Source organism: Pseudopipra pipra, chromosome 5, assembly GCF_036250125.1.
Source record: "Pseudopipra pipra isolate bDixPip1 chromosome 5, bDixPip1.hap1, whole genome shotgun sequence".
Taxonomy (NCBI): Eukaryota; Metazoa; Chordata; class Aves; order Passeriformes; family Pipridae; genus Pseudopipra; species Pseudopipra pipra.
This window is the reverse complement of record NC_087553.1, coordinates 55,274,565-55,300,979: the sequence shown is the minus strand read 5'-3', so window position 1 is coordinate 55,300,979 and position 26,415 is coordinate 55,274,565. Positions and strand designations below refer to the sequence as shown.

The 26,415-nt window shown below is 39.2% G+C and overlaps 1 protein-coding gene across 9 annotated transcripts in view; it reads right to left on the bottom strand.

Moving 5' to 3' along the window:
* Window positions 1–26,415, bottom strand: part of PLXNB2 (plexin B2) — a 257,577-nt gene that overhangs the window by 170,072 nt on the left and 61,090 nt on the right. For 4 of the 9 annotated variants that reach the window (XM_064656177.1, XM_064656175.1, XM_064656183.1 and 1 more), the window contains exon 3: window positions 6,252–6,440. The exons of 2 other annotated variants lie outside the window; for them this stretch is intronic. The gene's annotated coding sequence lies outside the window, so the exon portion shown is untranslated. The remainder of the gene's footprint in view (window positions 1–6,251; window positions 6,441–26,415) is intronic. 3 more of the 9 variants (XM_064656179.1, XM_064656178.1, XM_064656184.1) reach the window with 1 other exon arrangement.

Sequence of the window (26,415 nt, the reverse complement as noted above, 5' to 3'; positions counted from 1 at the left end):
ATCAATGCTGCCTGTCTCATGGCTGGACTGCCGTGGAGTCACTTCACCTGTGAGAGGAGCTTGCTTCACTGGAGGAGAGCAGTGGGCTCATCTGGAGCAGGGTGGGCTTGGCCTGTATCTGCTGTGTGATACCAGGCAGACATGAGCAGTTAAGGTCAGCTGATTTGCTGTTGGTGACTGTGAGGAATGGGGTCCAAAGTAACCCGACAGTGTCTCGGTTTTGGTTAGGTCCCTATGTGGCTCTCACATACCAAAGACCACTTAAACATCAGTCAAACATTGTTCACTCTGTGTCACAACAAGTACAGCTTGGTCTTCACACAGGTCTTCTCTCTGCTCTCCATCTCTGCTCCCCAAACCTGAAACCATCCTTTGGCCTCCTGCTCACCTTCAGAACAGCTGCTCCTCTCCAAGCCATCCAGCCTGGATGGCCACCAGCGCATTATACAAGTTGGCAGCCACCCTGGCTGAACACCCAACGCAGCAGCCGCCCTCCAGCAACAGTCCAGTGACACTAAGGGCCCACTTGGGCACTGTACTGACCTCTACTACCTTTGCTTCCTCGATGGACTGGGGGGCCCCTGAAATAGCTGATGAGCACTTTGGCTGTGCTTATGGAAGGGGCAGAGACAAGACCAGGTCCATTTTCATACAAAGCCAAAAGATAAACCAGTAGAAAGGACAAAGGGACAATCCTGACAGTCTTACGAGTCTCTGTTCAAAGGCTGATGAATTCTGCTGGAAGGGGATTTAAGGGAGCATATGACAGCAAGGAATACTCGTCTCAGCCCATGAAGCTTCAAGGCTCCCCCTCTCCTGACATCTAATATGCCCCCCCCAAATTGATCTCTGCATGTAGGGACCATATGAGATAACTTACACTGCTTAGCTGCTTCTGGGGATATTCCTGCACCAAAAAGATGCTGGTAGCAAGAACCACTCAGGTCACCTCCCCTGTTCTGGCATTGCCTGAATACCAGGAGGCAGCAGAACAAGATGTTTCCTTTGTCTTAATATTTAATAGCTTGTAGATCTTTGATGTGTTTATGGCTCAGGCTGAAACACCTGAAAGAGTGTGTGTACTAGGCACACTGGGCTCATTCAGCAGAACGTAGTTTTACAAGTGAGATGAAGCTCAGCCTTCTTTCCACACTCACAGAAGATACACATTCAGACTTAAAAAAAACCCCAAAAAAACAAAAAAGCAATTCTTCAAGTCCTTTGCTAATCAGAGATGCAAATCGAATGGCACTGGCAGACTGTTCTCCTTTCTCGGTTCAGTAAAGAGTTTCCATGCAGAAAATGTTTTATGTGCCCTCTGAATTCTTCCTTCCACAGCATTCTGTTAAACGCTCAATTAGAAAACAAAATAAAAAACACAGTACTGTTGCACTAGCTGTTTTCATGTACAGGTGGGTTGAGAACCTCCTTCACGGCCACAATACCTATAGCACAACTATCCACCAAAGAGAAACCTAAATTCCATGGACTTACTGCAGCAGCTTTGAAGCACGTAAGCTGCCAAACCATTCAGAAACTTAATAGATTTGTTTAGGGACTAGACAAGGCTTAATTAAACCAGGCAGCTCGGAAGAAGAGTAAATCCTCTCTCTTTCTCTCTTCCCCTCCCCCCTCTTTTTTTCCTAGAGTATCTTTCTCCCATTGGCTTTCCTCTTCCTAATAATCCCATCACAAATGACAGATATGTTATCAGTCATCACTGGGATTTGACACATTCTTAATACCTGTCATGACAGCTCTGAAGTCTGCATGCGACTCCATTGTATTCCAAACCATTTGCAGGAGGTAATGGACACATCAAATAGCAGTCAATGGCTCTGCTTTATTGAACTGCTGAAGGCTTGCAATACAGAAGTAGATGCTTAAAAAAGCCTAATCTGTGATTATTCAAAATCGCACACATAGTAATTAAATATAAAACAGTATAAATAGCTTTTCAACTCTCACAACTCTGTGATCATCCTGGCTACATTGTAGAATTTCTTATTAAACAATTATTGATAAGAATGTTTTAATATTTAAAAAAAGGTATCAGTATTGGTAATAATGATCGCATCAGTAATCCAAGGTCTTCATTGAAAGGTTCAAAGTATGATACTCATGCTGATAATGTGGTAGTGTACTGTTGTGCCCATACAGAAGTGAGGTGCAAGTCATGACTAGAACCAGAGTCAATATCAAAGGTGAACACCTGAATTGATATGAAGATGAGGGGATTGTGAAGTGTGTCATTCACAGCAATTGTCAATATTGTAAAAGACAAACATGAGTGCAGTAGAACATGAGTTTGAAGAGCAAGTGTCTCCCTGATGGGGACAAAAGGAAAAGACAGTGTCTTGTCACTGAGCAATAAGGACGAGGAACACCAGCTAACAGGTTTGTATGAATCCATTCCTAATGCCTGATGATTTCTGGGGATCCCTTAATACAGGTAGTTTCGTTTTTTCCATTCAAGCCCTCAAAGGAGCTGTAACAGATACAGCACCCCACAGAACAAATTCAATTAAGAGCTCTCCAAACAGAAGTATTTTCTTTTGATCAAATTCTAGTATTACTTCAGATGACTCTGGTCATCTGTGTGTAATACTTTTCAGGTACAAAAATAAAATAATTTTTTACTGTAACATTTCTTTCAAGTCCTAAACTTGCAAAAGGCTTTCTCTCAGTTGAGTTCAGCTGCCGCAAAACATCATATAGCCACAGTCTCTGCCAACAGCATATGAGCTGCATGACAGCAGTGCACTTTACCATTAGTAAAAGCAATGGCTTGTTGTTCTCAATGCATTTACAATTTTGCACAAAAGCAGAAAAAACCACCCTCAACAAAAACAAAAAACCCACACAGATCAGAGACAAAGCAGCTCTGTGTAACTTAAGGCCTTTTCAGCAAGGCAATAAAGCTAAGGCAGAATTGTGAGCTGGCGTCAAAAGGAAGTGTCCCATTGACATAATTAGCTTTGGAGCAGGTCTGGAGTGAAGAAGACAGGCAAAACACGTTCAGCCACCTAAGTGATTGCATGTCCTTTAAACAAAATTAGTGTGTCGTGGTTTAAGAGTCTCAAGGCATTGTTTGCATCTACAGGAAACGGATGAGCAAACTGGGCTTTCTTATAGTGCAATTTTATTTAGGAGAGATACAGAGCAAGTTTTGCACCTGTCAAGCACTCAGGAACAAAGTGATGGCATTTAGAGGAACAGGAATGTTGTCCTCAAGATGCAGCAAATCCTGTTCCAGGGATCTAAACCCCTGCAGTAACAGCACTGGTTGAACATTAACCCACCCTGCCAGGTGAAGCACTTTCAGAAAAGCTGAAAGGTGAAGTTTGTATCAGTAGGCTTCACACCAGTCCAGATACTGCAAGTTCTTGAGCAGGCAGTATAAAAACATACCACTAACAAACTTGGTATCATATTTTCTGATTATGATCTTATACCAGGGCCTGTTCCAGTTCAAATTTGTACTGTCAGCTGAGCCGGGGCTGCATGGAGGCAAGATCATGGCAGCACAGTCCCATCGAGAAGTCTTCCCAGCTCCCTCCTGGCTCCGCTCCAAAGGAGCATTACTGCTTTTCCTTTCCATTACTGCTGTCTATGCTACCAGTTATTCCTTTCATATACCCTTTCAGCTGCAAGCAAATCAACATGCCAATCCCTTGGGACACATGGCTTAGCTTATACTTAAGACTTGCCATTCTGCTTTGTGCTTTGGACATTGATTTCCATTGTCCCAGCTATCACTCAACAAAAGGGCATTTAATTGCTGTCTCATTTAGTCTGGGGGAGAAGAGGAGAACAACTTTTACCAGTCCTCTGATTGATGGCAGCCATTAGCACCTTCTAGCACAATACTGACTTACTAGAAGCACGATTTACATGTGAAGTTCACTGCCACACAAGTGAATCAGATTTGCAGCTATGCCTACTTGAACAACTTCAGAGACAGAATCTTCTAAGGAAACGAATTTGCAGAAATGCTTACACTGGCCACCCATTTAAAGGGAAAACTTTGAAGATTAATGAGCTTCGTTGAAAACTCCTAGAAACAAAAGAAAGTTTAGCAGAGATCTCCTAGTTTTTGTTTCACTTTTTAAGCACTACCACGTAGGTGCTTAAATGGTTGTAAAAAAAAAAAAGGGGAAGAAAAAAAACAAGAGAAAAAAACCAGCCACTATGCATCAAAGTTCCCAATTGCTGAGGAATCCCAAAAACCATTTTCCACTCTTGGGTGAGCATTTCTATTTTCTTTGTGATGGAGGAAAGAAGAAAATTAATATCCACATTTAATATCCTCCACGTTCTGTAAAGCAGTAACCCACTTGCCTTGTTGTTCAAGCCAAACTGCTGACAGTGGATTTTTAGTATTCGTCTGGTTTTATTAAAAAGCACAAGGATGCTAATTTCCCTTTCAAAAGAACAGTCAAGAAACAACTAGATCAGTGAAGGCTTCTTGAAACACCACCTTTAATCAGTCCAGTTATGTGAAACTTGAAGTAATTTCAGTAAAAGTTGATGTAGTTTGATTCAGCTTATCAAAACATTTAATAATTACAAAATCTAACATCAAGCGCCTTTTGAACACCAGACTTCCCAGTCAGACATAGGAACAAGCTGAGGCACTGGGTATTATCAGACACACCTTTGTGCATTTTTTAAAATATTTGCTATGGGAGAGGCAGATTGAGAAAGGCTGACTTTCAGCTAGGGGATGATGTACAGCCAAACATGCAAGAACCCAGGTCGTCTCTGCTGTGGGAGCACTAACCCTGGCCAGGCAGAGGCTTTCTAAAACCATGTTAGCCATACCCGCAGAAAGCACTTCTGACTAGTTTCAGAACATATACTCTGTTATGCACATAATTGGTTTAAAATTCCACAGCAAAATTACTCTGCTATTACTTGCTTTCAGTAAGTCCACTCCTTACATTCACATCCCTCACAGGACCCACCTTTGTTCCTCAGTGATACTCATCTTTCCTGATGTACCTTTCTAAATAAGCTTAAATAGTGGTTATTTCTGTGTGATCCCATGCTTTTTCCTACATTTGAAAAAATCATGATTTTAGGTACCTAATTGGATGTGCAAAGGCAGAATACTTTGTTTGTTTAGAACAGCTGTCTTCATTTTAATTCATTCTGCAGCTCACATGCATAGAAAGTTTTTAAGGGAAAACAAAACTTAAAGATCTGAAGCATCCAAAACAACAGCAACAACAAATCTAAACAAAACCCCTCCTAAACTGGCATGTGGCCAGATTACTAGCTAAACAGTAGAATATACACTTGTTTCTGTAACTTGGCTCTTTGTAAATTTTATTTTCCCCTCCCACTGTTTCCCTTCTCTTTGGTGTGGGACAGGAGACACATTTCTCTTGCTGGAAAGGCTAAGTGCTATCTGCCGAAAAGAACAGTCTATGGACAATTATTACTGGCAGCTGTGATGAAGGTGGCACACATGATCCCAGCACCACCACTCGCCTTCCTCTCCAGGCACGTGCCAGGCTGGAACCAGAGCTCCCAGCAGGGGCAGCTCCAGGAGCATCACGAGCACCAAGAAAGCTGCCAAAACAGCTTTAAACCACTTTGCAGCTAAAAAAACAGCCCAAGAGTCATGTTTGTGCAACCCCTCTCTCAATTTGCTTCAGATCTCTTTGTCCACTTCAGAATAAAGAAGGTTTTACGAGCTGGTTTCTGAGAAGCCTGCCAAGCCAACACATGCTAACCAACATGAACTTTTCCACCTGGAAAAGAAGGTGATCAAATCTCTCCGATCATCCTCAGTCACAGTCAAACCCAAGCACCTTCGAGATTCAGGTCAATCACACATCTGTTCAGCATCCCCCTGGGAGACTGAGAACGTAAGTGCAAAATTAGGGCAAGCACTAGCACAGCAGTAGGCTGCAGCATGTTGCTGGCAGAGGCACAAACCTGCTCTTCTACCCAGAACATAATCTATAAATAGGTTTATAAATACAGAACCTCTGCCAAGCTATTCTTGCTTTCTCTTTTTTTTTTCCTTGCTAATTTTTAATGCCTCTTGCGAGACTGGCTCCTACAAGTTTTATCTCCATTACTAGCAATAAACATTTATTAAATGCTCCAGCAATGTCTGAAAGTCTTGATGAATAGCAAAAAATTTGTCTAAAAAACCATAATATATAATAATATATAATATATATAATTTCCCATTTAGAAACTCTAATGTATTAAAAAAGAGGGAAAAATGAGCTTACCTGAAAACAGAAAATTCACATGAGAAGTCTGTGTGCTCACCACAGCTTGGGAAACAAGAACCCACTTCTTCTGGGACTGCAGGGGGAGACAAGGCAGTGTCAGTGCTTACTCTTTTTCAGCTGTGCTCCAATGGGTACCAGCTGCGCCCCAGAACTAAGCCCTGGGCTGTCTCCCTCAGTTCTTCTCACCTGGAACAACAAAACAGGCTCTCAGCTCCCTCAGCACAGGAGCCATGCAACATTACACACCCAAGACAGAGCGACATGTTCACACTGCCTAACTGCTGGAGATTCAACACAGCCTCATAGAAGGGGAAACTCATTACAGCTGCCATTATTGATAAGCATGGTTCTCTGCTTTTCTCCACTGCAGATGCCCTCACAAAGTATCCTGGGGACACACAAAGCACTAGAAAGCTATCTACAGAGCATTCTAACTCTGCCTTGGAGGGGCTGCTTTTCTAGCAGATAACACTAGACCCATTTAACAAATTACAAATAACAAATTTACTCAAGCCCAATGCATAGCAAGAACACTTCACGGTAAAAATTTTGCTTTGAGGTGTCAGTGTTTGAGTGACCAAACCAACTAGTGCTAATTTTAAGTAGGGACATTAACAAAATTCTTAAATTACCTTGTACTTTCATCTAGTATTATTCCCTTGTACCTCTGTTTTTCCCCTCTCCCTCTCAACCCTTACACATTTCACCATCCATTTTCAAGGATGTATGCCTAAATGAAGCCCTTTATTAAGGCTCAGTTTTCGAAAGCAATGTCACCTTGCAGTTTCCTTTTGCTTCAGAAATTAGTTTCTAGGGGCATATTCTTGAAAAGCCTGTATCTATACTTATTTCAAGTTTCTGGGGAATAATTGAGTATGGAAAATAAGGTTTAGCCTGATTAAATTTTTATTTCCATCTAAAAATAAAAGGAAATACACAGTAAAGAACTAGGAAAGCTTTTTTTTTCATGTTTGCCACCACCTTCACTGTATGCGTCTTCTCCAACAAGGAATCTTTCAACAGTCCAAATCTATAAGCATTTTACGTATGAAAACTCTTTAAAAGTTATTTTAGTCTCAAATTATCAGAAGTATCTTCTCATGTGCCACAAGCTGAAAGGATTCAATGCATTTAGGTAAAACTAACCTGGTAAGAAAATTAAGACAACATATCCTAAGTCCTCTGTTAGGTAATGCTAAGGAAGGACTTAGGGGTAAAAGACAGTGTTGGTATTTACTGTAGAAGAAACTCCAACTTTGCAGTAATACATTTTCTACATGTAATTCTGAAGGCAGGACACTATTTTTAAAATCAGGCTGTCATGTCACAGGGCTGCCAGGCTCGTCTGCAGTGAAAGCAGTGGGATGCCTTGCAAGCTCCACACCTCTCCCTGCCAGCACCACCCTCCTGGTAATACCTCCTCCCTCTGCTAAGGCACAAGGTCACGCACAACCCCACATCTCTTGTGGATATCACACAGCCACTTCCCAGCCCTCAACTCCCGCTGCATCCACCATGTTCATGAGCCAAAACTTTTAGCTGGCTGATAGGTTTACTGCACAGTAAAAAGCTGACTTTTCAAAGAGACTCTCAGAAGATTTCTCTGTGTACCTGCTCTCAGCAGAGAGAAATAAAGACATTACTTAATAGATGTCCAGGGAATAAAGTGCAAGAATTCCAGTCCTAAAATATCATAAAGACAAGATATTAAAATAAAAAATAGCTTTTTTCCATCATTAAGGCAAACGAATGACATATGGGACTGGAAATTTCTCCTTAAATCAAACAGAGACTTATTCCTGTTGCTCTGACACTTCCGTCATTGCTGTCTTCTCCCTTCTCCGAGAACTGCATATGCCTTCTTTCTTAACCTGAGCAACACATTGGCCATCAGACTCTATTGCTGGTACTCTGCAAGGGAACACCAAGGCAAGAAAGGGATAATCCCCTCAGAAAACCACTCATGTGGGTCTACCAAACTACTGGATACATATTCTTTCTTCTCTCATTTTTCAAGAACCACAGGTAGTGCTTTATTCTAATAAAATTGTTTCAAATAAATAAAGACCACCAGCAGTTTTAAAGTGAGCTTTAGCCTCAAACAGAGTCTAAGGAGTCTGTTTTTAGACATGGAGGGCTTCTTCTTCAGCACGCCCATAGTTTGCTTCAAAGCTCATTGTATAAGAAGGAATAGTCGAGATGTAAAGTCAAATTCAAGGATCCTGGGAATAGCTGTGCATGATGCTCAGATGGCAGGTAGGTCTACTGCAAGGGTGTAGTTCTGCACATGAAGTCACAGGAGTGAGATTCCTAATTATAAGCAGTAACCAAGGCATGGAATAGAAACCAGTTTACAAGTTTGCCCCCAGCAGCACAGAGAGGAAGATTTGTTCTCTTCTCTGGAAAGAGGACAGCCAATACTGCTCATGTCAAAGCCTGGATCCACAACCCTCCAGGCTTAATTAGAAGATCATGAAGAGTATAAAATGGTATTGGACTCAAGAAAGTGACCATTTTTCAAGTAAATTTAGTGGAGTGAGCACTCTTACATTTACAATTCACATTCCCTCATCCATCCTTTTTCCTCGTTAATGATACAGAATTGGGTGCAGATGCAACAAAACCTGTCAGCAACAGCAAGGTGTCCTAAGGAAAGTCTTGCCTATTATCACAGCTGTCTAGATGAAGGTCGCTGACATTGCTAACACCTCTGACTTTTATAATCAAATTCCAGCATTTACAGAGGTAAAAATACCACTAGCTTTGAATACACTCAGAAAGAAAGAAATTCTTCTCAATTAATTTTAAGCTTGCTCTCTCTGATAGCCAAAACACGAAACATGAGGCAACCTTACAAGCCAAATATTGGCGAGATTGGTTTCTGGCAGCCAATGCCATATTCTGTTTGTATATAAACAATTGTAGTTTATCCATCTCTTCAAAATAACTGCAGTATGAATCATTGTAAGGACAGCAGCAGAGAAAACTGCAAAATACTTGTAGCTGAAGAAAAATTATAATTTAATTTTAAAAGCAACTATGAATATCAGACTATCGGCACTTTGCTAATACCATATACCTATTTGAGAAATCTAGTATTTTGTGGATTAGTCTCTTGGAAGACCAAAGGGGCTAACCTATATTTTTGCTGCTGGTAAAGGATGATGAAGCTCTTGCTGTACACTACACATTCACCCTGTGCCTGCTTTTTGGAACAGGAACAGATATTGCTGCCTTTTAAACTAGACTTGTGCTGATTTTTAGCCAGCTGCAATATTCCACTGCCATAAGCGAGGATGAAGGGCTAAGGAAGAGATTTTCAAACAATTCTTTGTAAATGGACCACAAGTCCCGTCTGATTTATAAACTGTCAATGTGCTTGATGAGTCCAACAGCTGGGAAGCCCTGGATTTGACAGCACTGCCCTTACCTGATAGTTCAAAGTAATCATTTTGAGTTAATACAGGGCCTCAGAGAACACAAGGGTCTCTAACTTAAGACCTTCTAAAGACCTATATTTCAGTCAAAATTCTTGCTCCTGACAGTCCTTCTCATCTTCTGGCTCCTATTTCAAACCATCAGTCAGCTCTTGCTTTTCACAGAAGCTCATTGCTGTATGTTGTAATGTTTGCATCAAATACAATTGCCAAAGGCATTCCAATTTTCACTAATAATCATCATTAGAAGAAAAAAAATGGTTGTATTTTTGTCCAAAAATTACCATTTCCTGATGTTTAGCATAGGCAGGATAATGGTCACAGGCAGCATCTTGGCGCAGCAGGCAAAACTAGTAGGTGGTAAATGAGAGTGCTGCAGAGGGGACAGATCTTCTTCCAAGGGGGAGAGGGGGCAGGGTCTGCTAAAGGAGGCACCCTGATGGCAGGAGATTTATGCATCCACTCTTGTGCCTGTCTAGGAGGAGGGAATCATTATGCAAGGCCAGCTGCAGGGGTGTGCACTGCTGTCAGGAAAAATTAGAAGTCTAGCAATGAACTATAAAGAAGGGAGAAATGACAGAGTGAATGAAAACTCCACGATAAACCCATTTAGGCTCTCTTCTCCCTGGGATGAAAGATGAAGTCTAATCTCTTTGGCATATATCCTGGGCTGAGACTCAAACAAATATGCCTAGATACGCTCAGGCACATGGCCCAGAATGTGCAATGACAAAGTCCACCCAAAGGATCTGTAACTGCACAGGGTATGGAGCAAGAGTCCTTTTTCTGCATGTTTAGTGAAGTTCTGGGGAAAGATCATAGCACACTAAGATGCTTTTGATCAGAAGAAATCTCATCTTCTGTCAAATGCCTTCTTTGTGTAAATATCTTAGAAAGAAAGCTTTTCCATTAGAATACCTTTGGGAAGTGCGGGGGAAAGGGGTGGACATAGTGAAGGGATGACAAGACTATAAAATAGTGAAAAGCACCCAAACTAAAGCTCTGGTATTTCACTCTTATTTGATCGAAGGATAACTTTCCAATTTCATGTGGCATTCCTTTCCCTAAGAGAATTTCTGTCTCAGTTGGGCAGGTCTGCATAACTTCTTATCCTGTTTAAGGTAGAGGCATTTTTTTTCTCCTGTGTTAATACACTCAGAGAAATGAAATATTCCAAATATTTCTTCATTGTGCTTGCTAATAAAAACAGCCAGGATCTTGGGTCATACTGGTATTGGATAGCAAGGTCATAGGGAAGGAAGGAGCAAGGAAAGCAGTGCTCTTTAATACATTCCCAAAGCCCCCTAGTTTCAATTCAAGCCCCAAGCCTAAGAGGGGAACTGTTTAGTAATTTTTCCTTCTGCCTGTCCTGACCACTGTTAAAGCCTAGGGGCTGGTGAAACTCTTCCTGGAATGCTAATGTCCTGCAGGAAGCCAGAAGGTACAAAATGGGAGCTGTTTGGAGCACACTTTCCTGTGGAGAGAAGGGAGGGAGGAATGTACTTCAATACTTTATTGCAAGTTACACATAAGGACCCATGGTGTTATCCACATTTTTTACCAGGACAGAAGAAATAGATTTTTCTCAGCACACCAACATTGTAAATTCTGCCACTGTATGTCCTTCAGTGTAAGCTCTTCGAGATACAGTTTCATGAGAAATGTTTGTTCACTTAAATGTGTGAGAATTAGGAGGAAAAAACCAAACCACAAGCAGTTCTACTGTAAAAGTCTTCCTTCCTACTATACAAGCACATTCAGAAACATGGACATTTATTTAATTCTCTGAAAAATACTTAGAATTCCTCCCTCTTTTTTTTAAGGACACTCTTCTATAACATTCTTCCCAGTGGCATCATCTAGCAAATATAAAAAAGATTTATGCTACCACGTGTCAGATTAAGACAGCACTGACCACATCATAACTACCTGGTGTGTTACACAAGCATGTATACCTGCATAGTATGACCCACCCCATAGTGTGGGTCTAAGAGCTTAAAAAACTGCAAACAAGTTTGTGGGTTTCTTTTTAAAAAAGCACCCCAAACCCCAAACTATGGAAGTTTGGTGACTTGAGACATTGTTTCGTTAATGCTGTTGATTGTTAATTTACACAGTGAAGTTGCAAATGGGGTATTGAAGAGAAGAATGTGGCCTTCTGATGAATTAAAGCAAAAGGAAGATACCTACATACATGAAGGTTCAAAGAACATAACCCTGAAGGCCACTGTTTGATCAAAGTTATGTGAAAAACCACAGAAATAAACCACAAGCTTTTACAGTGAGCAACAGAAATAAAATTGGCAAATTCCAAAACTACAAAGCTATATAATTGTCAAAGTGCAAACAATACTTCCTACAGCTACATGATTATGTTTCACTTCTTTTTTTCTAAGGAAAGTAAGGACAGGCAAATGTATAATTGTAATATCAATTCAGGAAAAACTATCATAGACAGATATCAAATATATTATGGGAAAGGGAAAAGGAACACAGTTATTTATCTGACTTGAAAATAGCACAATGTCAAGTTAATTTAAAATTCAATTTCAGTTTAAAGCATTACAAGGAAGAAAGAATCCTGTGTATCATAGGTTGTAAATTGAAATCCTAGCAAGGTTTTTGTCTGCCAACTAGCTGTGTATCAGCTATAAAGCCAGATTGCAGGTGCTCCTTTTAGGAGATTGGGCTGCAAGGCTCTTAGAAACAACATTCAGAGAAGTTTGTCATTTACTATCCCCAAGGGCATTTTATTTAAATTTTTTTTATAGTCTGTTAGTTAATGGAAAGGTGGTATTACAATAACCCAGAGGTAACTTCTGCAAGGTACAGTACATCATGCAAAAGCACAGAGGGTCCAACCCTGTGGAAATCACCAAGGTGTATACTCACATAAACATATCTTTTACAAAAGCAAACAGGCAAATGCAGTTTGTCTGCAAAAACAGTTTTTAGGGTGACATGAAATAAATAAGTAAGTAAGTAAATAAATAAATAAATACATTGGACTTTTCTCACTCTTCTAGAAAATACACCTACACAAAAATGCTTCATTTAAACTCCACACAAAACCTTGAACACAATGGTTTGAGGGAAGAGGCAGGATACTCTTCCCAGTTTCCTGAGGCGAGGGGTAAATAAATCTGATAGAAAGGACATTTAATTCACTCCTAGGTTACAAACTGAATGAAAGCCTACTCAGATTTGGTACATATTACAAAAAAAAGTGACTAAAGGACAACAACTGGACTTCTAGTTTCAGGAGTTTCCTGCAAGATGCACTGGCCAGTCTGATCAGAATGGTAAATTCTGCTCAGAAAGGCAGATTCTGCTCCTCGGCCATCAGCTGCTAACAACCCAGCTGGTCAGCAGACAGAAAAAGGGCTGGAAGGGCATGGAAAACCTGCACCAACAAAGGAAATAAATGTATATCTCTGACCTTCACTCCTCCAAAAGGAAGGCAAAGAAAAGCTGCCATTTACTGCAGCTGGGGCTATTTTTATTTAGTCACATAGGCCTTGAAACTCCTTGTACAAACACTGTGAAACCTCAAAACCTTGCTGAGAGAGCAGATGAACACCTCAGAAAGCTTTGGTTTTGTCAGACTGGAATTTAAGGTGTGTGCAATTGGTGCTCAGGAAAGGGTAATATCTGAGGACATGAATTTATCTCCACTGACATAACCACAGCTGGGAACCAGTATGAACAGATTCCTCATGCTGATCCATTTCACTTCTCTTTGAAAAGTAGGGATGTGGAAAACACTGTTAGAGGTAATAGAAAAGTGTTTTCTTACTGCAATAATGGGTTTTATCCTATCTTTGAAAACTACATAATTTTGTGTACATTTATAATATATATCCAATATGTATAGTTACATTTTTCATAAAACAATAATTTCTAAAAATCCTGGAGAATTAACAAAAGCTAAGGAGTGATACAGCATGAGATGGAAATTAGCCTTTCTCCCCCATGTGTTTTTTTAAATACATCTGAGCCTTTTCCTGTTCCTACAGAAGTACATGAGACTGTAGTTACGCCCTCCCCCCTCAGATTCCCATTTAAATCCTCACTATTTAAATGGTTTATTCACTTACCATGCATTTTTAGACCTACAGGTCTGAGGTAGATTTTTAAAAACTTTTGTTGGCACTTAATATGGAAACTACAACCATTACACAAATATTTATACACATGGCATTACAAAAATATACCATTTGCTTTGATGTACTGTTCTTTCTCTGCTTCCCACTCCATCAGAGAACACAAAGGAGGTTTAGCAATGATAAGGAATTGACACACATCTTCACTATGCAGTGCCACAGCCAAAAGGTTTAAGTCTGCAGTGTCCCTTGCAGAATGGCCAAAACAAGCCTCAGCATTGCTTAAATTTCTGTGGAAACTAGGAATCATTGCTGTTAAAAAAAAAAAAAAAATCAGCAAAATAATCCAAATTTAAAACCAGGCTGCATCTGTTACTAGGAAAACCAGGCAACAGCATAGGGATGTTGCACACAAGATGATACAATACTTGCTTTCTTTCCAAGCTGTCCCTGACACAGCATGTGACTCTAATCCAATGCTACTTTTTAGTAAAAGTTTTTTTGGTTGCCAGATGTTGCACAGCACAAATAAGGAGGACTGGAAGCTGAAAATGCCAGCTACTCCCAGGTATAACCTGACACAAACTAAAGCAGCCTGAGACTGGGATACTCCTCACATGATGGAGGGAGCCTTCTGTGCCGGACTTGAGGCTTCACTTTCTTGCCAGTTTGGTGAAGTTTGGGAATTCAAGGTTTACAGCATTCTGTAGCACTGTTTGACACCACTTGATTGCAATATGGGCAAAAACGTCTTTCAAAGGTGATCAGATGCAGACACAACACAGAGTGTGAGTGTTTTCATACGAAGGCTCACAATACAACAAGGGTTCGGTAGTGGGATAAAATGCCACTACCGAACACATAAGAGCAAACACATAAGAGCAAACAGTGGTGCAGCAGAGGAGCACAAGCAGCCCAAGACTTAGCATTTAATTTTCAATCCTTTCATCTCTAAAAACTAAAGAGATTGTTTTTAAATGTTTCAATCTGCGCCTTACATTTGGTTTGCACACCAAAGTGATAAAAAAAGCTTCAAATGTTCCAATATTATGCAAAAAAAGTTTTAAAAATTGTCTTCAAATTGGAAGTACTTCAGAAAAAAAGAAAAAATATATATTAGAAAACCCAAATATATAATCAAGTTCTTTCAAGTCACTTTCTGTTCCACTAAGACATTTACACTAATTGGTGAGCTCCTCATTTAGTCTTTTCAGGCATGGATCATTTCTAAATGACTGAGATTTAGGATACACTATTTTAATAGTGATGGTGTACTTAATGAGATCTGATTTTTAATAAGATTCTAGTCATTAATATTAGAGAAAGGCTTTGACTTAGAGCTATATTTTTACCAAAAAAAGGAAGGTAGATAGGTAAGTAGCTGTATATCATTAAGAGTGAGCCTGTTCAGATCATTATAGTAACATTTCTTATTCTATTTTATATACCATTACATGGTATAGGTGAAATTAACAAAAATGTATCAATCTTTGATACTAGCACAAAAAGCCTCCAGGTCCATTTCCCATTCTCAGTACATACACATAACTCTCAGTAAACGGATGCTATAGAGGGTAAACACAAGTAACTTGTGATTAACTTAACCAGATCTAATTTGGCCAGCAAAAACCTCAGCTACTTCTTGTTTATTGATTGCTACCAGAAAAACAACAATTCAACATCCACATCAGGACTGATATTCTAATTTTAGTATTAACACTTTTTATTACATATCTTGCCTTATCTTAAAATACATAATTATGAAAAATAATCGTGATCACATATCATAGGTGTCAATAACCACTATAAAAATACTGCTGCTTCATTTTTGCAAAGAAGTATATATAGAGCTACTGTAGGTTCCAAGTAGGACTGCAAAGACTCCATATGTTAGACTATACACAGCCTAAGCAAATGCTGAGGCACATCATCTTTTAGCAGTATAGTGATTTCAGTCTTGTGCTGATTTTCCTACAGAAATACAACCAATTAGTATTCAATTTTGAACCATACCAGAAACACTCCTTCAATAGATGCATGTGCCTTGATCATTTACAGCAGCTCTTCTAAAGCAGCTAATTTGAAAAAAATTGAACAGATGCTTTATTCCTGCATCATTCCTGAGTTTATTGCAGCTTTGGTTTCTGTGCACTTCCCTCCTTCACTTGGGCCCTCCCCAGGTCATCTAGGCCTCCCAAATAAGGGAGGAATCCTTGACCCACATTTGGAGGATGAGTTTGTGGTGGGCTTCTGGGGTTTAGAGCAGCCAGCCCAAGATCACCTGCACCACTGCTCCCTCCAGGCTGATGACACTGAGGTCTCTATATAAAGCACTGTTTGTTCAGAATGACAACAATACAAAGAGAAGCCTGGCCATATCAGGGAGTTAACAGATCTGCACGGCTCACAAGGAGTCATGTGTCTCCTGCATGAAAACCCTGGAAGGGTTTCTCTGCCTGCTCAGCTGTGAATTGAGACTGTGTCTGGGAGCTGCCATTTGCTACAGTTTGAAGTGCTTTTTCCACATTTTACATAAGGACAGGAAATATCTGTGATTCCTCTCTAGGAAAAACTGTCTTCAGAACCTACAGAGGTATTTTATCACTTCACCTATTCAGCCTGGAGCACAAAGCCCAAGAGAGTTTAGAAAGAAATGCACATGCAGTCAGTCAATATTTCAACCACTGACAATGCTGTGTATTTCCAAAGCACCTGCTATTGTCCATGTTGATTCCACCTGCTACCCTGGCTGAGAGAACCCCTGTTCTATACCTATAACCCAACTGTTCCTGCAGAGACAAGTGAAACAGAAATGTAGACAGAGTTCTGTACATTCCTCACAGAGTCTTCAAAGAATGTTCCACAGATTTAGCTAAATGAGTACCTAGTTAACTCACTATCTCCACCTTAACTTTCTTGTAAATAAGACACAAATGCTAAAAAGAACTTTTACTCCCACCAGAAAACCTCCTATGTGCCCAGAGCTTGTGCTGGTGCTAGTTACCAATAAATTCTCACAACTACACTGCAAGTCAGTCTGAAGAGAAGGTATCCTTCTCTTGCCAGGTATTATTCAATTCACAAATATTGTGTGCCCAGGAGAGAGAAACTTAAGGTACAGGATTAGTGCCAGGATAAACTTATTATGCCTGCACATTGTTATTCCAGTTCAAACACTCTCACTTAATCTAGTTCTGAAATGTATTCACTCCAGTTAGAGAGTAAATACTATTGTAATGAATGCTAATAAATAGACTCCAAATAAATAAGAATGAGATTTTTTTGGTCTTTGATGGGAAATATTACAGGGGACTTACATGCAGACAGTGGCCATTTCCAGAATCCATCACTGTCACTTAACATACGACTCTCTTGTAATGCTGTGTTACCAGACAGAAAGTCAAATAATCTCTTTTGCTTTGATGAAAGCATGAGGAAGTAAACTCAGATAAAAGCAGGGAGTAATCTGTTTAAACAGCTTGGGTCCGAAGTTGAAAATTAAACAAAATCAGTAACAAATACAGGCCTGCTGCAGGAGAATCTGCCTGAAACGTGACATTAAAAAAGGATGAAATGCTAGTACAAAAATATTTCATGCCAGAATATTCTATATATGAAGTTGCATAGACCCTCAACTATTTGAATTTACATGTGTTTATTCATGTATAATTTGACACAATGCCCATTGTTTGCTAGTAATGATATAGTAAAAGAAGTTTTTGGCTAATCTAGAGGTAATGAAGAACATCAGAGTAAATTGATATTTATTAGAACAAAGAAAGAAAACAGTTAGTGAAAGCTCTCACTCTGTTCCCACTATTTAGGCTCCAATCTTTGGGAACACATTTCTGGCACATACCTATTCAGGTCAGGTTTTTATCTGAGTAAGCGATGTGTTCAGAGGGAGCACAAACACCCTGCATCTTGCTGTCACAAAATGATTTTTAAAGAACTGGCCATTCACATCTTTGGGAAGATATGTTCAACAAGTACTTTCTGCCTTTTTAAGGGAAAAATCAAATATGTGCAACTTATGCTTGCAAGGTAGAAGAGAGAATTCCTTCCCACTCTATGCATGGAAGATTTAGTACAAATATCTACACAGAAGACAACAGAAATGTTGACAAAACAGGTTAAAATTTAATCTGTATTTGGATCACTATAACACATCCCTTCTATGCCTCAATAGTCAAAGGCGTGAAAAGAGCTGCAAAGGGAGTAAACATGTTGCCTTTAGTTGATAAATTCAAGTATTCATGACAAAAAGCAAAGCCTAAAATCATCATTGCAGGCTTCAGAGAAAAAATATTATATATGCATGAATATTTTCTAATGGACAACCTTCAAAAACCTCCCCATTAACCTGTCTGAGCTCTTCTGAGGTAAAAAAAACCCCAGGAACCCCAAAGTACCTATCAGTTTCCAAAAATATGTTTCCAAAATAGAGAGAAAGACCAGCAACAGTTCACACTACCTTAGTGAGAGCTGGTAAATGTTTAGAAACATAACATCCAAATTTAGAGTGTGTCTGTGAACACAGAGCTTATTAAATTCCTTAAAAATGCAAAGGTATTGTCATCTTAACACAAAGCACATAGGACAAATCACCAACTTTATAACTGACTTCTTTCTAAAATCTGAGTGAAAATAGCTTTGCAGATTTTTACTGCTCTTCTCAGCAGTCCAAAACAATGCTCCTCAAGGAATTGAACTAATAATAAGGCCAAAATTTTCCAGAAGGAAGACAGAGGATGACAACATATTAGGCTGGCCAAAATAAATAGTTTCAGATTCTGATTCATCAAGTAGAATACTGTGAATGGTATTTTTATAATTCTGTAGCAAAAAAAACCCCAACCCAAAATCACATTCCTTGAACAGTGTTTGGTCTTCCTAAATATTTAGAGAGGGACATTTTGAGCTGCAGTCCTGTGAGCAGAGTGACTTGGGGTCTTGTGATTCCGTTTGTCAGAGAACTCAAAGTGTTTGAACAAAACCCATGACACCCATCTGGCCAAGGGTTAAAGTAACCTTTAACAAGGAAGGAATCAGCCTTTGTGGTTCTTGGGATAGCTTCAGGCCTATAAAGAAACAATTGCATCATGCCCTAATTACTCCAGCTGACTCGATGCACAAACTGGGATCCCTCTGCAAGAATTTCAGAACATTTTGTCATACAGAAAATTAAGGTATTACGCTATCTTTTCCAGATCGGATAAAGACTTTTTATGCAGAGATCATTTAAAGTAGAACCACTATAAAGAGAGAGGAGCAATGGACATGACAAAATTATGCAGAGGACAGGACACATGGAGAACAGCTTTCAGTTATAACATTGGACTGTCACATATGACTCTCAAAAATGATAGCACTATACTCCTACTGCTCTATTTTCTCCTGGAAATTAATCTAAGTTATTTCACTGAAGATAAGATTTGTTATTTAGCCTCATTAAGTAATACCACAGTTATCCTTGCCTCCTTGTAAAAATGAGCAATATCTGCATCAGATGATCTATATAGTTTCCCAACTTTCCTGTGAGGAACAGTATTTTATTGTTCAATTTGATTTCTCCATAATATGTATCTCCATCTTCAGTAGTAATGTATAAAGAGTTTTGATCAAGCAGTTTAATATTGGGGAAAAAGAAACTTGTATTTTATAGGGAATACATACATAATAAGGACAGAAACATACAGTACAAGATTATAAGAAAAAGCTGCAGTTTCCTATAACCATATGCATCTCTTTATATGTATTTTTCCTGTCTGCGAACATGTACATTACAGATATGCTGGGTGTAGCAACAGTAACTCTACAGGGTTGTATCTTTTTCTCACTGTGTATGTATTCCTGGAATTCAATCAGTTACAAGGACAGGCAAACATCTATGACACTGGCAGGTAGCTGTTCATTTTTCAGGCAAGGCATATATTGCTGACTAATTTAATGCCAAAATAAAGTCATAAGGTATATATATTAATTCAATATAAACGGAGATTGGGAAGCACTTACAATAAAGTGACACATTATAACATAAACCACTGTTTTTGTTTCCACACTGGGCTGTAAAGCGAAGCAGCCAACGAGCAGGGATGTCCTCTCAGCAGTTCTGGCTAATGGGCTTCATTTCCAACACAAGGGCAAAGCTGATGACAGGGAGGGCAAATGCTGCAGCTCACTCCACTGCATCTTCTTGAGTCTGGGAGTCAGAGCCTTATGTAGAAGGCTGGATTCAGGACTTCAGCAAAAAGCAAAGGCAAAAAGCACTGAAGCACATTTCCAACCTTGACTGCTAGCCCTACATCTGCAACAACAAAATCCCTTCTCCCCATTCCCAGGCCACTATCTGGGGGGGCTTTTCTATGCTTTGGTATTCATTGCAAAGTTTTCATTCCAATTCTGTACACAAAGACCGTCCCATGATGTATTTGCTTTCTTACCAACCTAAAAAGATATTGCATGTCTACTTTGCTCATTTCAAACCACCTTCCCCCCCATTTACAGCCCAGTTCTGCTATAGGCTCTGGGCAAGTGCACTGTGCTTATGCCTTTGAGATACTCCTCCTGGGCAAACGTTTATTTATGGATTGCAATGCAATCCTGTATCATGGAGGTAAACAAAGGAACAACCCACTCCCTTCTGCAAAGGCACTCAAAGACCTAAATTTAGTTCCTTGTCATGGGAAACTGTCAGCAGTTAAACTATCCATCTTTATCACCATATTTCAACAGCAGGCTTCTTTTTTTACAAGAGGATGAAAATAAATCTACTAGCAACTATTATTTTGATGTATCTGAACATAGGAACTGGCAGATGGAGCACAGAGTATCTATTCAGCCAGAGTACTGAACTCAATATTCCTGTGGTCAGAAATTCTTGGACTCATCTCAACTTCTGCCTTGGTTAAATTTCTCTTTTGGCTTCTCCATCATGACTGTGGGGCAGGAAGCAAATGCATTTGCTTCCCCAGGGAGGTATAGAGTACAGTTGCTCCTTGGTGACATGCAAGAGGAAACCTTGGGCCTTTTTGTTTCTCCCCGTTCAATCTCAGGCCAGACACACAGGTCACCCTATGTACACCAGATTTTAAGTGGAGGTCATCAGTTTGTCTGATGCACATAATTAAATTTGTTTTACAAGCTTGTCTAGGCAGTAAGTAATTAAATATCACTTCTCAGACTGAGATTTTAATTGTCCTGAGTTACCTGACAATAGGAATTTTTTCAGTCTGTTCACTCTCAAGCAAATGTGAAATTCCAGAGAAACTGCCATTGATAATTCTACAAGAACTACAAAGTAACATGAAGTGTTCGACTACCAATAGCTTTAAGACAATAATTATTAGGTATTCTTAACACAAGTTCCAAATGAGTATACAGATTTTCATCAGCTTTTTGGTAATCACAATGTTAAAACACAAACAAGGAGCATTATGCCTTTGTACTTATGATACCCACTATAAATTTTGAGGCAGATCTGGACCACAGTTTTAAATCCAAATCCATTTTTTTCAAGTCAGAAATAATCTGAATTACAATAAGAATATCTGTAGATACTTTCCTAATTTGGAAAACTCATTAACTGTTCGGTTATGAAGAATTATGAAGCCTTATTCCAAGTATTATTTTCAATTATTCCTACAGTTTCACAATACAGTAAGAAGCTTCTTGAATTCACAAAAGTTTACGAACTCTCTGAAGGAGCCAGTACCACACAAACATGTCAGATGTGGGACAGAACTATTTTCGGGACCTGAAATGCAGCATACAAACAAGGCAGGTATGTACCTGCCTCCACTGTAATGGTAGTTTAACAGCCACACCCTTGCAAAGTCCAGTTAAAGGACATATCCGTGTTTTCAAAACTTTAGAATGCAGTCTATTTTTCTCTGCAGTACCCTGTATGTTTCCATAAATAGCAGACAGCCCACATTAGGTTTTGGAGAAAAGAGCAGATACTTGAGCTTGCTTTTGTGCAGTCAGATACAGATCACATACAGATATGGCTTCCTACTGATAAACAGGGGCAGGGCTGCATTCTAAGCCAGTAGGTTCTGTTACTCACTCACACAACTGCCCCAAATTTCTTTCAAGCCATGGTAACTGTTCCCAAACTCCCCAAGCCAAAGCAGGGTGGGGAAAGAAAAAAATCTGTCTCTCTGTGCAGTTACCCCACATTAACATGGTTAAGACATAAACTAAAGGCATCACATTTTAGAGTTATCCCTTCATGGTGCTTTGGGAAGATCATTTCTTGCCTTTGACTTGGATATCAGCTAGAAACAATGACAGGGAGTGCTTCCTCACACAGAAATATACCAGAACAACCAGACCAGTGCATATTTGCAGAAGACAAAGGCAGAGTTAGAGGGGCTCCTCAGGATTTACTAATGAGATAAAAACTAACTAGATGCTACAAAATTACCTTGCTCCTTCTCCAAATATTAAACTACTGAAAATACCCACATGTTCTGAAAAAGGCCACAGAATTAAAAAATATATGTGGGCAACAATGTCAGTAAGATTTGTATCAACAAACCTTTAGACACAGAGTCACAGAATCACAGAATATGCTGAATTGGAAGGGACCCATGAGAACCATCGAGTCCAACACTCCTTCACAGGACTATCCTGAAGAGTCACACGAGTCTAAATAGCCTAACAGTTGAACATGCAAAATAGATGCAGAAGGATATGATTAAGGCCAAACATCATCTCACAATATTAAAAACTACAAGTTCATCTGAAGACAGATGTGCAGAAGGGGGCTCTCCATGCAGCTACAATTTGAAATCTGTGTCACAAGCTGAAGTACAAAGAGCTCATTAGAGTCATAGAATGGTTTGGGTTGGAAGGGGACCTCAGAGATCATCTAGTTCCAACCCCCTGCCATGGGCAGGGACACCTTCACAGTTAGTTACCCTATGTACTTTACTACATAGATCTTTAACACAACTGTTCTCATCTTTGTCTCATGTTTGTTTCCTTATTCTAATAATTCTCATAATTTCCATAAACAATGTAATTTACTTAGAACACCAGATACTCTTGCATGAGAGCTTCCAACATCATCCAAAAATGGCTTCATTATTTGTTCTGATTTTTGCTTGAATCACAAATTGAGCTTTTGAAAGGAAAATGGGTACTCAACTACTGAACAGGCATGTGGAGTGCTCAATTTAGATGTTTAGTTTGAGGGGAATTTTGTTAATTTATTTATTTCAATTTTTTAAAAAATATCATTGAGTATGAATATATCCTTCACAACTACAGTATTCTCACAATGTCTCAAATATTTTGTATGTCCTTTGTGAGATTAGAAGATGATATTTAATTTAACTCCCACCTGATGTGATGGAGGGAGAAGTTATGTGTTTCTCTTTCCTTATTCTTTTCTGCCTATTTTTGGATGTTTGATCACGTGCATGCTGCCTTGCTCTTAGTCTCAGCATTTACACCATCCTGACTTGGAGAAGATATTCATAGAAGGGAACTGCTAAACTGCAGTTGCTTTAAGACTACACAGGGGGTGGGGCAGGGGTAGAGTGTGTGTGTATAATCTTAAATAATCTATTAAAACCCCACCACAGACTCATGAGCCATCATCTCCCAGGCACCTGTCACCTATTTAACTGAGGCAGTTTATCCAATACCTGTTGCTCAAACTACCTTCTGTTCAATAGTGGAGCTTAGTAATTGTGATGGGTGGTGGACTGAAAACCCCAAAATTAAATTCACATAATCCCTCAGAAAGAAGTGACAAATCTGCATGGACACTGTTAAGCTGTAACAAGTGATTCCAATAATGAGTGTATGTTTACCATGTAATTACTGTTTTTCTAAATCTCAAAGGAGCAGTATGTGAAGTATTACATAAAGTATGAATGCAGTTTAAAAAAATTATCTGAGTGCATACTGAGTTACGAGCCCCTAAAAATTCTTACTTACATTTCAAATACGTCTATTTGAGTTAACCATCTTATATCACAATAAACCCAATCATTATGGACCACTGAGTGTAAAAAAAAAGCAATCTGTTTAACTATTTTTTATTATGACAATTATAATAATTTCTTTCATGCAGCATGCTACCAGTTGTGCAGGCTATGATCTGAATAAGAAACAGCATCAGCTGAACTACTGACGTAACAATACGCATCTGTAATTCCACACACTCACACTCTGGGCTTCAGGTATTGTATAAGATACATTTGAAACTGCAGCCCTGAAGATGGTTCAAGCTCACCATCAGCTTAAGTGACTTATTGATAATTATTAAGTTTTCACTAGGATAAATATAAACACTCCCAGCTAGGTTTTCTACTTGCTAATGCCAAACCATACACATGGCTTCTGCAGTTTCTGTATTTATAACTGCTTCTCTTTGAAGATTGTCTGAACTATCCTAAGAACTCAGGTAAAACTTTTGGGAACTTTTGAGAACCTACTCATCCTTCTGCCGTTTTACTGGACTTATAATGATAGTTAAAAGATTTCTAAGCACTCTCAGAAAGAGAACAGCCATGGCACCTCTTCTCCCTTGCCCAATCACTGGAGAAAAAATGTATGGAATGTATTTAAATAATGCAGCTGGAACTTTTTTATGAGCAAAAACCCCTTCATCATCTTGAATTACTTATTTGTAACAAGTTACTCGTTCAACACTGGCTAAAATAAAGTTTATCTACTTACAAAGAACTGAGCGAGTCAGAACTCCTAGAATTCTGTTGCGCTACTGCTAATATCTTATTGTTAATTCAGCATGTTAAGAGAAAGGAAGCTGATTTTAATTCATTTAACAGAACCCCAAAGACTAGATTGTTCTGTTATGAACAAATGTTTCAAAGATTTTCTGCCAGTGCAGTTTCCTCTCCAGCTGGGAATAAAGTTTTCTCCCCTCTTAATACAAGTCAATCATTCTCTACCTCAAATTCATCTTTGAAGTTTCCAGTGATCTCAACGTTCCTTTTATGAACACAGATTTCTTTTTAGTACACTGGAATTCCTTTTTATTGCAGGACTCTTTAATTCATATTTGTTGATTAAGATTACAAAACTTGAACTGTAAGTTTCATATGACAAGTACTAAAAATACTGGGAATGATGGATGACAGCTATACACACATGATGGTCAAAGAATGTTGTTCTGGAACTTTCAAGAAGATAGCTGCGTTCTGCGGCTGCATAATACCTATCCCTCTTGGACTTTGGATACTGTACACTGTGTTGTGAGGTGATATGTGATATTTTCACAAAATCCTCTGAAAGGTGATGGCTGCAAGGAAAGTTGTTTGACACCAGTAAAAGAGAACAACAGTGTACTATTCCACACAACAATCATTTAACCTCACAAACTAAAAGAGCAAAGTAATTAACTTCCATAAGGCAAAGCACTGCAGGCCTAATAGTAATCTTGCCTCTGAAATTCAATTTTAACAAGAGAAATTGGAAGAGTGCCAGTATCTTGGTTTATACTACAAAAGTACTATCAGAGATACCTTTTGTCATAAACAACCAGTCTGATTAACAGCGTAATGGGTCAGAGTGCTCTTCACTGTGTCTAGCCTCATCATCCTGAGTCCTTACATACTCTCTCCAAGCTTTCCTCTCAGAAGAGTAAGTTTGCTGTATTTTAATCTGATATTAGTCGTCAAGCATAAATAATACATGGAGATAAGCTAAAATGTCTCATTGATTAAAATTCAACACTGTGAGCTTGTCACATTTCAATGTGCAAATTGCTTCTGTCTGGGCTGCATTCAGAAGTCAGTCATTTAAATACATGTACACACTTCCTTGGTATCACAGCTGAACTACAGATCAGAATCAGAAGAGATTTTTCCCTACAATGACTTTGTGAGTAATGATGTATCTGGTCAACTGATTACCTAACAAGATGACTGTATTACATGATGGAGCTGCCTTCACACAGCTGTGAAGAACTCAGACAAGTCTTGGGTTGAAAGCTACCCCTTAGATTTCTACCATGGTTTGTAGCACTTTAACTATAGCTATAGTCCTCAGAGAGCCCAAGAAATCAGCAAGGTGGAAGGCCGTGGATACCAAATTTGCATAGTAATAGCTTTTTACATGTTTACAAGCAATTCTTAAACACAAAACGCATCTAGGCAGTTTCCTTGAAAAGCAAACACAAAAGTCAGCTCTAGTAAGAACGAGGATTAACTATTTGACCTCACATATTTATGATTAGTACTGCAGAGACTACATAAAATGCAAAGGTGGTCACGGAATTACACCATGTGTTGCTGTGCTACATGCTCAAAATGTTTGGATTTCAAAGTTATAAAACAGTGTTCAAAGATTGAAAATGTTCCCCTTGAAAGCAGTGGTCAGACTTGCATAGGCACCTTTAGAGGAAAAGGATGTCAGAGAATCCATACATTTGTCCTGGCAGGGTAAACCATTTCTTTAAAGCCACCTCAGAGGGAGAAATTATTTCAAAGTGACTTCTGCTGTTTGAGAGCAATATGGTCATAAAAGCTCTTCCTGTAGGAGTTTGTTTTTATTTGCAGGTCAGATAACCGGATTATTTTCTAGATTCAGAAGGTGTCCAATGAACTCAATAATCTAGCATATTGAGCCAAAAGCTCAACAAAA